This window comes from Cebus imitator, unplaced genomic scaffold, assembly GCF_001604975.1.
Source record: "Cebus imitator isolate Cc_AM_T3 unplaced genomic scaffold, Cebus_imitator-1.0 Scaffold45, whole genome shotgun sequence".
Lineage (NCBI taxonomy): Eukaryota > Metazoa > Chordata > Mammalia > Primates > Cebidae > Cebus > Cebus imitator.
This window is the reverse complement of record NW_016107360.1, coordinates 13577680-13592357: the sequence shown is the minus strand read 5'-3', so window position 1 is coordinate 13592357 and position 14678 is coordinate 13577680. Positions and strand designations below refer to the sequence as shown.

The 14678-nt window shown below is 41.2% G+C and overlaps 1 protein-coding gene across 2 annotated transcripts in view; it reads right to left on the bottom strand.

Annotated features, from left to right (window-relative positions):
* The window catches only part of CHN2 (chimerin 2), a 313846-nt gene that overhangs the window by 118167 nt on the left and 181001 nt on the right, over nucleotides 1-14678 (bottom strand). The gene's annotated exons all lie outside the window — the stretch shown is intronic.

Sequence of the window (14678 nt, the reverse complement as noted above, 5' to 3'; positions counted from 1 at the left end):
ATAAAGCAGGCTTAACTTGATCACGTTCCACATAAAATCAATATTCTAACATTCTTGCTTTTTCAACATGTGGCTAACAAGCTGGAATCCATTTGACACCAGAGGTGCAGGATAGAGAGAACAAGATTTATGACTTGACTAAACACAAACATTCCAGAAAGGGTTTTTCAATCACAGCTTTAGCCTTGAGGTTATCACATTTTTCTCACATATATGATCATCTACTTTCATAAAAGCTTTGTGTTCTCATGTTGTGATGTTGGAGTTGGTGAGAAAGTAACATGAATTCCCATGTTCAGCTTTTGTTCTTCTCACCTAACTCCAGGGACACTCGAAATATAGTAAAGCACGTTAAGTTGTGGATTTGTATGAATGGTTATGTGTATGACAGCAAGTTTATGTTGATTGACTGCTGTAGACTATGAGCTTAGCAGCGATTTTATTCACAGTCATTTCAACTACCAGAGTCACATTCCTAGAGTCAAATGTACAGTTTTTACAGCAGGGCTCAGGGACAGACACAGTGACAGGATTTCACAACACAGAGCAGTGTCCTGGCCTAGCTCCATCCTCCAAGGGATGCAGATCTGAGTAGGTAGCAGGACACTAGGAACCAAGGGAAAAGGATCAGAAGGGCAGAGCTGGGCCTTGGGGGACCACACTCACAATGCTGCCTAGGACGAGCCTTGCTGGTACCAAACTTGTCATCTAGACGCTTCTAAATATGTGTTCACTCTTCTGTGCATTTTACACCTGAAAATTACTCAACCAAGCAGGACATCCATAACTTAATCTTCAAGGTTCAAAGCCTGCTCAGTGTCCTTTGTGAAGGAGGATTTAAATAGTATCAGTAATAGAAGCAGAAGGTGTGTAAAAAGGCACCTCGTTATCTGATATGCTTTCTAGAAATGATGTGTGCCATTATTCTCCAGGCTGGTAAGCTTTATAATGAGAGCTGAATATTTTGCCATTTATATCATTCTTTTGGCTTGCTAAGTTCTTTTTTAGTTTTCTACTATTACACATATGTGACTGTAAAACCAACAAGCCAGAGAAGAAATTTAGGACTAAAAAAGCCAATGAAAGCTGATGATATATAATGGCAAAATCTCCATTGAGAGGCAATATTCCAAAATTTAAAGTGATTCTCTATATATGAGGCCAATTTTTTATTTCCATCTTTTTGGCTGAACCATAGCGCAAGTTTGCAAACTCTGGGTATAGCGCTCAACCCTATTCCCTTCCTGTATCTTCTTATTTCCCTAAAAGAGAAAGAGTTGGTAATCTAACTTCCCAGATGAGCGGCCTGGTAATAGAGCCTACTACTGCCTCTTGACATGCAGGTAAATCGTTAATAAATGCTCAGTTTAATTGATTCTGAACAAGATAACGAATTGCTTTCAGTTCATCAACCCATCATAAAAATATACAGCATGCTTATGATGTCTGGGTCTCTATGCTCAGGCCAACCACTGTGCATGAAGTAATGACCTCGCAGGTGCAGAGGGGAAGGTATGAGGCGCTCAGGGGGTTCTGCACTTGCAGCAGAAGGGAAATGCTTATGCAGAAATCTAACATAGAACTCCGGAGGGAAGTTGTATTTAGGGTGCCTTGAAGGATGCCAAATAAGATTCTGCCCAGAGGCGAGTTTGATCCAAATGAGGTAGAAATCTTCTGCGTATGCAAACCACTAGAAAATAAAAGAAGGGCCCTGAATTGTATGGGATATTAATATATGACTCCCAACATGCTCTGAGCAATGGGAACTTGGCAGAAATCAAAGCAGAGCTTCCCAAGATGACTGATGGGAAGGGACCATGCTCATGAAACAGACGTGTTAAAATAACATCTATGTTATGACTTTATAGTTACATCTCGAGTATAATTAAATTGTTAGCACTGTGACTACTGGAGATGGGTTCAGTCTTGTCCCTACTGTCCACAGTCCACACATGGTGCTCCTATATATGTGAGGCTATACCAATGTGATGCTTTCAGCGAATGGCCTCATTGCCCAGCGTTCATCCTCTGCACTCATCAAACCAAATGACTTGCAGTTCCATAACTGTATGCCCTGTGATATGCCCATCATTTTTATGTGATCTTATTTTAAGATCCTGAATTCTCTTTTTTTTTTTTTTTTTTTTTTTTTTTTTTGAGACGGAGTCTTGCTCTGTCACCAGGCTAGAGTGTAGTGGCGTGATCTCAGCTCACTGCAACCTCCCACTCCCAGGTTCAAGCGATTCTTCTGCCTCAGCCTCCCGAGTAGCTGGGATTACAGGTGCGTGCCACCACAGCCTGCTAATTTTTGTATTTTTAGTAGAGACGGGGTTTCACCATGTTCGCCAGGATGATCTCAATCTCTTGACCTCATGATCCACCCGCCTCAACCTCCCAAAGTGCTGCAATCATAGGCGTGTGCCACCGCGCCCGGCCCTGAATCCTCTTTCAAAGGAGGCAGATCATTATGTGGGTTAAGAGGCCAGGCTCTGGACTTAAACTGCCTTGCCTTGAGGCCAGATCTGTAGGAATTTAAGCAAGTTATCTATTTCTATACTTCTCAGTTTTCTTATGTTTAAAATGAGAATGATAATGAAAGTACCTGCTCATGGGGCTGTTGTAAGACCTAATGAATAAATACGTGTGATATGCTTGCAACAGTGCCTGGCGCAGACAGCCAGGCATTCGCTGTGAGCTATTCCTGGGATTCAGAGAAGGTCTCCTCTGTACAGAAGGCAGGCTTAGGCCCATCCTTTGCTGTGTTCTTGGAGCTCCTTTTAGGTATCTTCATTAGAAAACTTATCTCACCGTGTTTTAAATATGTATTTGCCATGTTTTCCCTAACTGTTCTGTGGAGCCGCAATTTCCTCTGCATCATTCCCGTATTTCCAGGATTTCTCACAATGTCTGTCACAGGGTAAATGTAGCTACCTCTTGTTATCTGAGTCTAACCCACTCCTAAAAAATGTGTAGGGCAGCAAATCTCCAAACAGCAAGAGCCTATATTCCATTACTTTACATAGAAAAAAATAATTCTTTTTCGGAGCATGCAAAAATATCTGTTTTCCAAATATTACTAAAATGCTCCTAAATAATTATCTGACAATCTAATAACAATCTTTTCACAATATAAAACATTTAAAAACCAATTACCTAATGGTTTAACACTTAATGCAGTAATGAGGAGGTATATTTGTGCACAGTCTACAGCTGAATGGGAATTTCATTAGCCTTCTATACTGAGCATGCATTGTAATAAAAATAAATAATGCAGTGATATTACCAAAGATTCGAAAGTTCCTATCTAATTGGACCTGAGTTGGTAGTGCTCCTGGGCTCCTGGCCTAAACAAATACTGAGGGCTAAACCCTCAGGGAAAAGGCAGGGAAATTAACAGATATAATGCGCTATATGTTTAAACATGCTGCTGATCAGGAGAACACAGCTATGAGAGAAGCCCACCCTTCGTCTTTCAGGGCCCTGCTACTCAGAGTGTGACCTGGGGTCCAGCAGTATTGGCATCACCTCAGAGTGTGACCTGGGGTAAAGCAGTATTGGCATCACCTCAGAGTGTGACCTGGGGTCCAGCAGTATTGGCATCACCTCAGAGTGTGACCTGGGGTCCAGCAGTATTGGTATCACCTCAGAGTGTGACCTGGGGTCCAGCAGTATTGGCATTTGCTAGAAATGTGGGCTCTGCAATTCTAAGGGGATTCATATATACATTAAAGTTTGAGAAGCTGCCACACACAAGAGAACATGTCATAGCTGGTTTCTAAGTGGGAATGTCTTTTAGCAAGTCCCGCTAGCAAATATTTGCATAGTGAATATCCAGAAAATAACAGCTCCTGTCCTCACTACATGTTTGCAGAATGAGACACAGAAGATGCATGTGGACCCTTGCCCGTCAATCCGGCTACTGTGGGACTTTGAGTAGGTTACTAAACTCTTTTGGATCTCATTTTTCTCAGTTTTCAGTAAAACTAGAGTTATAAAAATGGGTTATTTTAATAAGGCTGTTTCAAAGATTAGATGAGATACTGCATGTGAGACTTGGAACATTATGGCAATAACTTCTCATTTATTGAGCGGCTATTCTGTGCCAGGAACAGTCCTGAGGGTTTCTCTCCTGTTGTCTCATGTAAGTCTCAAAACAGTGCTCCAAGGTAAATGCGTGCTATTATTTTACAGAGAGCCACTAAATAACTAGCATGAGGTCACAGAGCTAGTAAGTGGCCGAGCCTAGACTGGGGCCACCCCTACGCACTGTGCTTCACTCCTCCTCCAGCAGATACCCGTCAGGGCTAATGGCTTCTCTCTTGGCTCTCAAAATTCTACAGTTTGACAATTAGATTATCTAAATGGTCTTCGCTTTTCTTTGCTAGGACTCAACACCTTAAAATCTCTTTTGAATGAAGTGAATTCCATCAACAAATTAGCAAATGTGAACTTCAGAAAAATTTGCCTAGGATGGAGTGAGATTTTGGGGTTCTCAAATATTCCTCTGTGATTTGGAAATACATGTATTCCCAAACTACCTGATTTATCCATCAATATATTTTTCAATTTTAAGGAAGACGTCTCAGCATTTTGCAAAGCTTAAAAGAACAGTAGGGTGACAGCTGCACAGTGAGAGACAGGAAGCATAATCCTTAAATGAGTTTGCTTTATAGTCAGATTATCATTGCCTAAACACGAGCTCCTTTATGTTCAACACAAAGATACTTGCAGAATATTGCGAGTCCTTGGTAAACAAGGTTTCCGATTATTGAAAGAACAAAGCTTTTATAATCCCTCAGCAGCTGGTATATACTTAATAGAAATAATTTAAAAAGCAGCCTCCTACACAGGGCAGCTAGATTACTGGATTTTCTGAGAGATAGATCAAGTAGGGGAGAAAAGGCTTTTGATGGGGGATTTGTGCTGGTGATACTGGGGCAATTTCATCCACAAAAAAATAAATATAGATAATTCCTTTTTAATTAGAAATCAAAGATCCTCCATTGAAACAGAGAGAAAAGAAAATCCAAGTACTGAAATTTACACTCTTGTAGTCAAAGTACAGAGCATAGAAGGAAAATTGAGCAGACTCTAAAATCTCCCATTTCTTTCCATTTAGAATCTAAGGCCTAATGTTTTCTTCATGGCATTTCTCTAACACTTCTGGAAATCTGATAGGGCACTAATGAGGCAAATTCCTTCCTGTCTTGATTAGAGTGTATTATAAAAATCCACTGGTCAGTCTTTCTGCAATAAATCTCCATAAAAGGTGCCCAATTGCTTTGCTAATTTCTGTACATACACACAAGTTGAGTACTTAGCAACCTGATCTGAACATTCTGCGAACTTACAAATGCAGATGAATAGCTCACCTTAGGGGTACTCAGGACCAAAGCAATTCCCAATCATTTGGTTTATTTTCTGGCTTCACTTTTCCCCGCAAAATTTTCCAGAAATTGTGATTGAAATATCAGTGATAACACTGGAGCAAACAAAATGTAAAAGATTTTCTTTAGGCCAGTGGTTCTCCACTGGGAGGGGAGGTGATTCTGCTTCTCAGGGGACTTTTGTCAAAGTCTAGGGAAGTCACATTACATTGTTCTCTGCTCAAAAGTCTTCACTGGTTCCCCAGTGCCATGTGATCAAACCTACACAACTCAGTGGGATCTTCCCAGATCACCCTACTTAAAAGTGGAACCTCCTCTCCTTGGCATACCCGTCCCTCTTCTTTGGTTTATTTTTTTCCTCATGACAGTTTTGACTATCAGGACTCAGGAGAGGGTACTACGGGCCCCCAGTGGGTAGAATCCAGGGATGTTAATCAACGTCACACAGTTCATGTGACAACCCCTACAACAAACAATTATCCCTCTCAAATGTCAGTAGTGCCAAGGTCAAGAACATCATTCTCAGCAAACTGACACAAGAACAGAAAACCAAACACGGCATGTTCTCACTCATAAGTGGGTGTTGAACAATGAGAACACATGGACACAGGGAGGGGAACATCACACACCAGGGCCTTTTGGGGGGGGTTGGGGAGCTAGGGGGCGATAGCAGGGGGTGAGGGGATTGGGGAGAGATAACTTTAGGAGAAATACTTAATGTAGGTGACAGGGGGATGAAGGCAGCAAACCAGCATAGCATGTGTATACCTACGTAACAATCCTGCAAGATATGCACATGTACCCCAGAACTTAAAATGTGTGTGTGTGTGTGTGTGTGTGTGTGTGTGTGTGTGTGTGTATAAAGAAATTCTGCTTTAGGCTGGAAGAATTTTGAACTGTTAAGTATTCCCAAGGAAGGATATTAGAAACTTTTTTTTTTTTAACCAAAAATGCAAATAAGCAACAAAAGCTTTAAATACATTAAGTAAAATGGAGTGAAAGGAAGGCAGAAGGAAATATTTGCATTTGATAGTGCTGACATTTATAAAGGCAGCTTTTAAGAAAAGACAGTACTGGTGAAATACCTCTAACTACTCAAGGAAATAGATCAGATAAGTACAAAATGGAACAGACTAAAATGTCAATAAGATTAATAAGGGAAGCTCCTCCCTCCCTGGAAAAATTTTAAACAATGTTAAACTACAAAAAACACTAAAGAGGAAATTTATTTCTTGGGAGTGACAGCCGTGCTATGCATACATGTGAATTAATGTGTGAATCCCTCACTGCTATGGGACTCCAACCTCACAGCATGTAACTTTGAAATTTGGGCTGGAAACAAAACTTCCACCACTCACAGCTTTCCCAGGTCACAGACTATGTCTCCAGAAGGAGGGGCTGAAGCACCGTCTAATGTCTGTCCAGTATGGGGCTCGGGGAAGTTCTGATTTCTCAGGGTTCTTCACTTAAGCACTATAGACAATAAGTATTAACATCATAAGAGAGGAAGGCAAATTGCCAAAATTATTTATATTTAGATTTTAGGAGTAATGGAAGGACAACAACACCCAGACACACACATCCAAATACCCATCCCTCATGCATTGAGCCCTTTTGTTACTGGTTCTGATCTTCTCCAGGTTTAGTTCCATTGACCTCGACACAGAACTCTACTAAGGGCAGGGCCAGGAGGAAAAGAGGAAGAGCCAACATCTAACGAGTGCTTCAGTGTGGGTGCTTTAGGTCTTCCAACAAACAAGTCACATGGAGATTGTCATTCCCATCTTGCAGATGGGAAAAAACAAGGCCTGTATGGTTAACATTACTTGAAGATCATGCAGAGTCATGGAGATGAGATCCAAACCAAGGTCTAATGGACTCCAAAGCCTATAATCTCCTCCCACACCAAAAGGAAGGAAAATTTCCCAAGGATAACAGACATAATGTACTTACAGAGAACACTGACTCTTCTGTAACAGATGGGTTGATATGAAAATTGTTAAAACTCTGAAACATGGCCATTCTGGAGACCTGCATAGACTGCTTGGAACTTATCACACCCAATGGCTCAGCCTCCTTTACTATCCACCCCTGTGAATGCTACCACCCAGGGTATCATCCACTCAATGCCCAAGCTAGAAATCATCATCTCTGACTCCTCCCTCTCCCCAACCCCACTTGCAATCTCCCACAAAGTCTTGTTCGTTGTATGCACTTCCTTAATTGCTCTTAAAATGATTCCTTTCTCTCCATGTCCACTGTGCTATCTACTCACCTGGACCATGAAAGTGGTCTTTTTACTGGTTTCCCTACATCCTATGATCACCTTCCAACCTATCTTTCACACTTAAGTCAGAAAACGCAAGTCTTGTCACACTGCTCTCTTCTTAGAATTCTTCACCGGTTCCCCATTGCTACATGGTCAAACCCACACAACTCAGTGGGACCTTCCCAGACCACCCTACTTAAAAATGGTAACTCCTCTCCTTGACATTCCCCATCCTTCTTTTCTGGATTATTTTTCCCCCATGACGTTTATCATCATCCGATACACTACATATTTTACTTGTGTGTTATGATGATTAATTTTATATGTCACCTTTTGGGGGCCATAGGATTCCCAGATGTCTGATAAACATTATTTCTGGTTGTGTCTGGGAGGGTGTTTCTTGAAGAGATTAGCCTTTGACTCAGTGACTGAGATGGCCCTCCCCATTGTGGGTGGGTACCATCCTGTCTATGGAGGATCCGAATAAAACAAAGAGGTTGAGGAAGGTTGTATTCATGCTCCCTCTTCCTGACTGCTAGAGCAGGAACACTGATCTCCTGCCCTAGGTATTTTTGATTCTTAGACCTTCAGACCCAGAATGGAATCGACACCATCAGCTCAACAGCTCTCAGGCCTTCCAACCACACCACCTGCAACACACACGTATAATTGGTTCTGTTTTTCTGAAGGACTCTGATGAATACGTGTGGTTTTTTTTTTTTTTTTTCCCAATATCTTCCATTTAAATGGAAACTCTACAAGGGCAGAGATTACTGTGCTTTGCTTACTGCTGTATCTCTGGAATCTAAAACAGTCCTGGCCCTTTCCAAGCGCTCAATATGTTTTATTCGATGAACACAAGAATGGCATCTAGGATCTTTCCTGGACGGTCCCTGCTTGTGTGTCCAGAATATGTTCTTACCAATATACATGCTCTTGCCCCACCACATTCTCATCCCTCAGTTCTTCATGTTCCTAATATATAACTTCTGTAATTTCCGAAACATGCCCTTGGCTGCTCATACTTTTAGGACATTCTTTGGTGGAGTTATGTCCTCTGCCTGGAATTCTAATATTGATTCTTCAATCCCTCTATGCCTTGGCCTGGAAAAATCTCACTGGATTTTAAAAGTAAGAGCTGAAATGCTGCCATCTTGGGGAATGTTCCTGCCTCTGAACTTCATAAAGGCCTGAGTTAGGGCCATGGTGATCTTACTGGGATGGGATTGTTGGCTTTTATGAGCTCTCGACGTGAACTTCTTGAGGGAAGGGCTCGTGTTTCTTCACCTCTATTGCCCCAGCACATCATTCACAGTGTTCACAGAGCTCAGTCTCATGGCATAACAGAATGAGTGTAAAGAAGGTTTGCTTGATGCTCCCAGATTCCTTTCTGGGTCTCACTGAAATTTCAAAAGGGGTCGCCATGGAAAGACTGGCAGTGTTGGTAGCTCACACTTTGATGCTTCCAAGCCACAGGACAAAACTTGTTCCCCTGTCTGCTTTCTGAACCACCAGAGTGAAGACTGAAGACGACAGGCAACAACTGTGACTTCGAGCCAGTGATTCTGCTCATCAAAGTCCCTCCCATCCTCTAGAGGGTGAACATGTGAACCAACATAAGCCACCCAGATGCTGTGTCTCTGGAATTTGCGACTTGAGCAGAAACCATTAAATGAAACTGTTAAGAGTTGACTCACATGCATGGCAGAGCCTAATGACAACAACAACAACAGTAATCATTAATAGTTATTGAGAACTTATGTACCAGGCATTGTTCTAAGCACTTTTTTTTACATATATCAACCCAGTCAATCCTCATGATTACCCAAGAGGTAAGATCAGTTTTACACATTTCCAGAGGACTAACTGAGGCACAGAGAAGCAGGGTGCAAAGGCAGGTTGGATTACCCTGGAACTATGACACTAACCATCATCTTTTACTGCCCCAAGGTGTATCAGCCCTGCTTCAAATCGTTCCTCAAGTCCTCTGACCAGCTTTTCTTTCCATCCAGGGAATTTCCTCATATCCTTCTAACCACAGTTGGTCCACCCCCTAGCCCTGCTTTTTTTTTTCTTTTGCTAAGTTTAGTGAGAATAGATTTTTATTGCTCACAACAGAATTCTAAGTGATATTTCCATTAAATCAAAATCTCCAGGGCTGGAGCCAGGGTGTCTGTAAGGTTTGCCAGGCTCCGCAGGTGATTCTGACTCACACCCAGGACTGAGAACTATAACTTTGGGCAGCAGTTCCAAAACCCTGAGAGAATAAACATTATCCTAGACGCTTAGGAGACCTTCCCATGGATTTGGATCCATTCTCACAGTAGGTTTCCAGGAACACCCAAAAGCCCAGCCATGAGTGGCACTCTTCTCTCCAGCCCTTCTTCCCAGCAGCTCACTTTCACCCACTTTTCTTTGCTACATCTTCCTTGGCACCATGCTTCCTTGGCTCCATGTGTTGGACCCCCAAATCTACCTCAGGCCTTCCTTGTTTGGACAACCCAATTAGGCATGCTTTTCTGGCACTAGCCTGGCACTCTGTTGGCTAGAGTTTTTCGTACTCATCCTTGGCATCTTGGAGCCACAGGTCCAGGTGAAATGAATGTTTTCTTCTATCAAGCCAGATCCCCAGGAGGTCATGTTGGCTGGGCTGGCTGGCTGGCTGGCTGGCCTCCCAGCAGGGCCGGAGAATCATACCTGATGGGCTGACTTGTCTGCATTTCTGATCCACCAGACAGGGATTTTACTTTAAAATAAGAAATACTGTAAAGGAGACTCAAAATCCAGGATTTAATCATGAAGAGAAATGTTATCTTCACATCTAATCTCATGTTCTTCCTGCTTCCAATTATGCATCTTCCCTTCTTTTGGTCTTCAGTGCAAATGAGAATCTGAGAATATTCTCCACGGAATAAGGCTTCCAGGCGTCTCTTATCAAAAGTCATGTCTGTGCCACTAGATTGCCTGTTCTTCCTCAAACTAAATAATTCTCGTTCCTTTGACCTTTTCTAATAGGTCCCATTTTCCAATCCTTAATTCATCTTCATTATTCTCCTGAAACTCTCTTTAAATTCTCCACATACCTCTTAAGCCCAAAAAGCCTGAAGGACCCAATAGAATCGAATCAAATCAAGGGAAAACTAATGCTGCTGTTAAATTTCTAGAGGGAAAAAGATTGGATGAGTACACTCATTTAATTCCTCACTCTTGTTAGTAAATTCCTTCCGTCAAAGCTTAATGGTATTTGGGTTAAGTGGTGCTATATGTACCTTGGAAAAGGCAAAATGTCATCATTCTTAGTCTTCTCCCAGAAATTATTTTTTTTCTCTCTCCTGGAAATGTAAGAGTATTAAATGTTCAAAGTAATGGACAAAATTAATCTACCTACAGCAAAAGAAAGGAGAACAGAATCTGGGAGATGGTAGAAATGAAAGGCTTGTCTGTTTTTGCATTCTAGCTCCCTATGGAGAGTTTTTAGACAGGTTTTCTCTCAATCACCTCCCCACAAAGGAATTTTAATACTACATACAGACTGTATATCTGTTTACGTTCCCTATATGTATTTGTGCTTTATACATATAAAGAGGAAGCGTTTTTTTTTTTTTTGTAAGAACCAAATTTCTCCACTTTAAGGGTGATACTGCCCCCCTTGAGAATTCGTCATCCACTGATATTATCATGACCAGGATGCTTTTACATATATTCTCCCACAAGGAAAATGGCAATGTATCTTTGCCTTCTTCTTATAGCCAAGGAAGCTGCAGTTCGGAGTGGTTAACTAATCTGCCCACAGTCCTGCCCAGGGATAGCAGTGGATTCAGAGTTAAAACCCAATTCCTGATATCAGAGCTAGTATTCATTGCTCTATATTATAATGATGACATAAAATCCAGAAGCCTGTTCTGTATTATTTTTTTAAATTACCTACATTAGCATTTCTGAAACAAGCACTCCTCCCAAAATAATTCCTAACATGACAATAAATAAAAGTGTTATTAATACTTCTACTCTTCTAATAGTATTAATACTTCTAATGTTATTAATATACTTGTTATACTTCTAATGTTATTAATACTTCTACTCTTCTAATAGTATTAATGCTTCTAATGTTATTAATATACTTGTTATACTTCTAATGTTATTAATACTTCTACTCTTCTACTTCTTCTAATAGTAGAAGTCCTATTAATACTGGTCCTTGCTTTCAACTATTCTTTTTCAGAAAAGTTCCCTATTCCACATTAAAAATTCTCGAGCATGGCTTACAGTGTTTCCAACAGCTCTCATGCCGAGCCATCCTCCTGCCTGTCAGGGCTGTGCACCCAAGAGAATGTCTTTGTTCCACAGGCCAGAGCCCATCCTGCACTGTTCTCATGCAGTCTTCATTTTTTCTTCTTGACATTTTATAATGAAAATTTTCATACATACAGAAAGGTTGAAAGACTTACAGTAAACACCCATATATACATCATCTAGATTCTACAGCATTTTTACTATACTTGCTTTTATAGCATATATATTTTTTCATTCTTCTATCCATCCATCAATCCAACTTTTAAAAAACAGATTTCAGAGTCAGCTGCAGAGGTAGCACTCTTTCCCCAAAAGTGTTGGCATGCAAATTATTAATCAGAATTCAAGAACATATAGGAGGCTAACAGCAGCTTTGTTCCTAAAATTAAAGTCAGTTTAGTTTCTAGGCCAGGCATGGTGGCCCATGCTTGTAATCCCAGCACTCTGCGAGGCCGAGATGGGCGGATCACCTGAGGTCGGGAGTTCAAGACCAGCCTGACCAACATGGTGAAACCCCATCTCTGAAAAGAAAAAAACATTAAAAAATTAGACAAAAAATAATTTCCATGTTCAGATGTTGTTACCAAATAAACAGATCCCACACACACCTTTAACTTCCTGCTGATGGAGCGCTGTGCCACCTTTGCTAACAGGCTTCCATCAGAAAGTGATCATTTAACTGTTGTTCTTGTAACTGCTTTGGCCTCTTTCATCAATTTATGTGTGTTCAACATGAAGGTCAAATTGTCACTCAAAATGGCTTGAGATCAAATTCACCCTAAATTCCAAGGCTAAAACTCCTTTTTTTTTTTTTTTTCACTAACATTTATGTAGTACTTGAGAGATGGTGGAAATTAAAGACCAATGCCTCTGAAATATGTCACGCACTGTTCTAAGTGCTTTACGTGTATTAACTCACTCTTTAAAGTTACCTTTAGTGTAAGCCCAGGGGCCGGCAAACTTTTTTCTAGCAAGGACTATAAAGTAAATATTTTAGGCTTGGGATCATATAGTTTCTGTCTCAAATACTCAGCTCTGCCAAGCTAGCATGAAAGCAGCCAGAGACAACATATAACTGAATGAGTATTGCTGTGTGTTCTAATAAAACTTTATTTACCGAAACAGTATCCAGGACATAGTTGACCAATGCCTATGCTAGACTAAAAAGCGTGAGAGTCCATTCTCCAAAAATCAGTTTCAGGACCTCTTATTGTTAGCTCAAAACACAGAGCTTGCCAATGCCTCAAAGGCCTTTTTATTTAATGGTGGGTCAAATCATTCCTGTGTTCATGCTCTTTCATCTCTTAATGCACTGGGAGGAGAGAATCATTAATTTTTAAGCTATGGCATACCGATGCCAACTTAAGAAATCACAATGAACTGAGGCAGAAAATGGCTGTATTACATTTTTAAGCAACTGAGACTAATGAAACACTAAGGAGTCTGAGCTGCATCCTTGAACTGAAAGGTGTTGATGAAGCATCATTAAGCCTGGTCTTTGAGAAGCCCTGGAACCCTGAGAACCATGACAGAGCAATGGGACAACCGCAGTAGTGTAATTACAGACTTGGTAGAAACACCCAGGGAGATCCAAGAACATTCATCAAACAATCGATGTGTAATTACCCAGAAGGACACGAGGTGCTGGATGGCAACCAATATGCCTTTGTTGGGCTGTGCCAAGGCTATTTAATTTCTTCCCGCAGTAGATGGGGAAATGACACTGGCCATGTAAATAAGATGGAAAAAAAGATACCATCATTGAAGCAAAGCTTGCTATTCTGTCCAACAAGACAGAGATGTGGTGTACTTAGAGCTAATGTCAAGTGAGACTATGATTTGCTAAAGGACATAGCCAAAGAAGATAATTACCAATGGGTCAGTCAGTGTCAGCTAGGTGCTACACAGGCGGTAGACTGAGGCAAGGAGGCGGGCCTGGGAAAGCGCCTGCTCTGGAATGGATTTTATTAGCAAATTAGTTATCTAAAATCCTGAATTGAGACATGCTCATTAAGCACACAGAGGATGGACTGAATGAAGAAACTAGCATCTTGGAAAACAAATACAATTAGAGCATTTCTGACATATGATAATGAATTTAGCATTTTCATTAATGCAAGCGTCCATTAAAAGCAGGAGGAAATCTAGCAAGGATTCGTGCATAGCCACAGACAAGGAAAACACCTAAAAGATCCCCAAAGAGCTAGAATTCATAATAGCGTATACTGAGTATGAATGAACATTAATCATCATATTAAGACTGAATTTGAGGCAGGGTGTGGTGGTTCATGCCTATAGTCCCAGCACTTTGGGACGCCAAGGTGGACGGATCACCTGAGGTCACGAGTTTGAGACCAGCCTGGCCAACATGGTGAAACCCCATCTCTACTAAAAATACAAATTAGCCAGGTGTTCTGGTGCACGCCTGTAATCCCAGCTACTAGGGAGGCCAAGGCAGGAGAATCTCTTGAGCCTGGGAGATGGAGGTTGCAGTGAGCCGAGATTGTGCCACTGAGCTGCAGCCTGGGTGACAGAGTGAGACTCCGTCTCAAAAACAAAACAAAACAAAACTGAATTTGAAATAGCTTTGTTAATTAGTAACACAAACATAGCATCAGAAGTATAATACCAGAAAACGGAGGGTGGAGGTAGGAGATCAGGCTTAATTAACTACTGACCCCACCCTTACAAGCAGGAAACACATTTGGTTACCGCAACATATAAGAGTA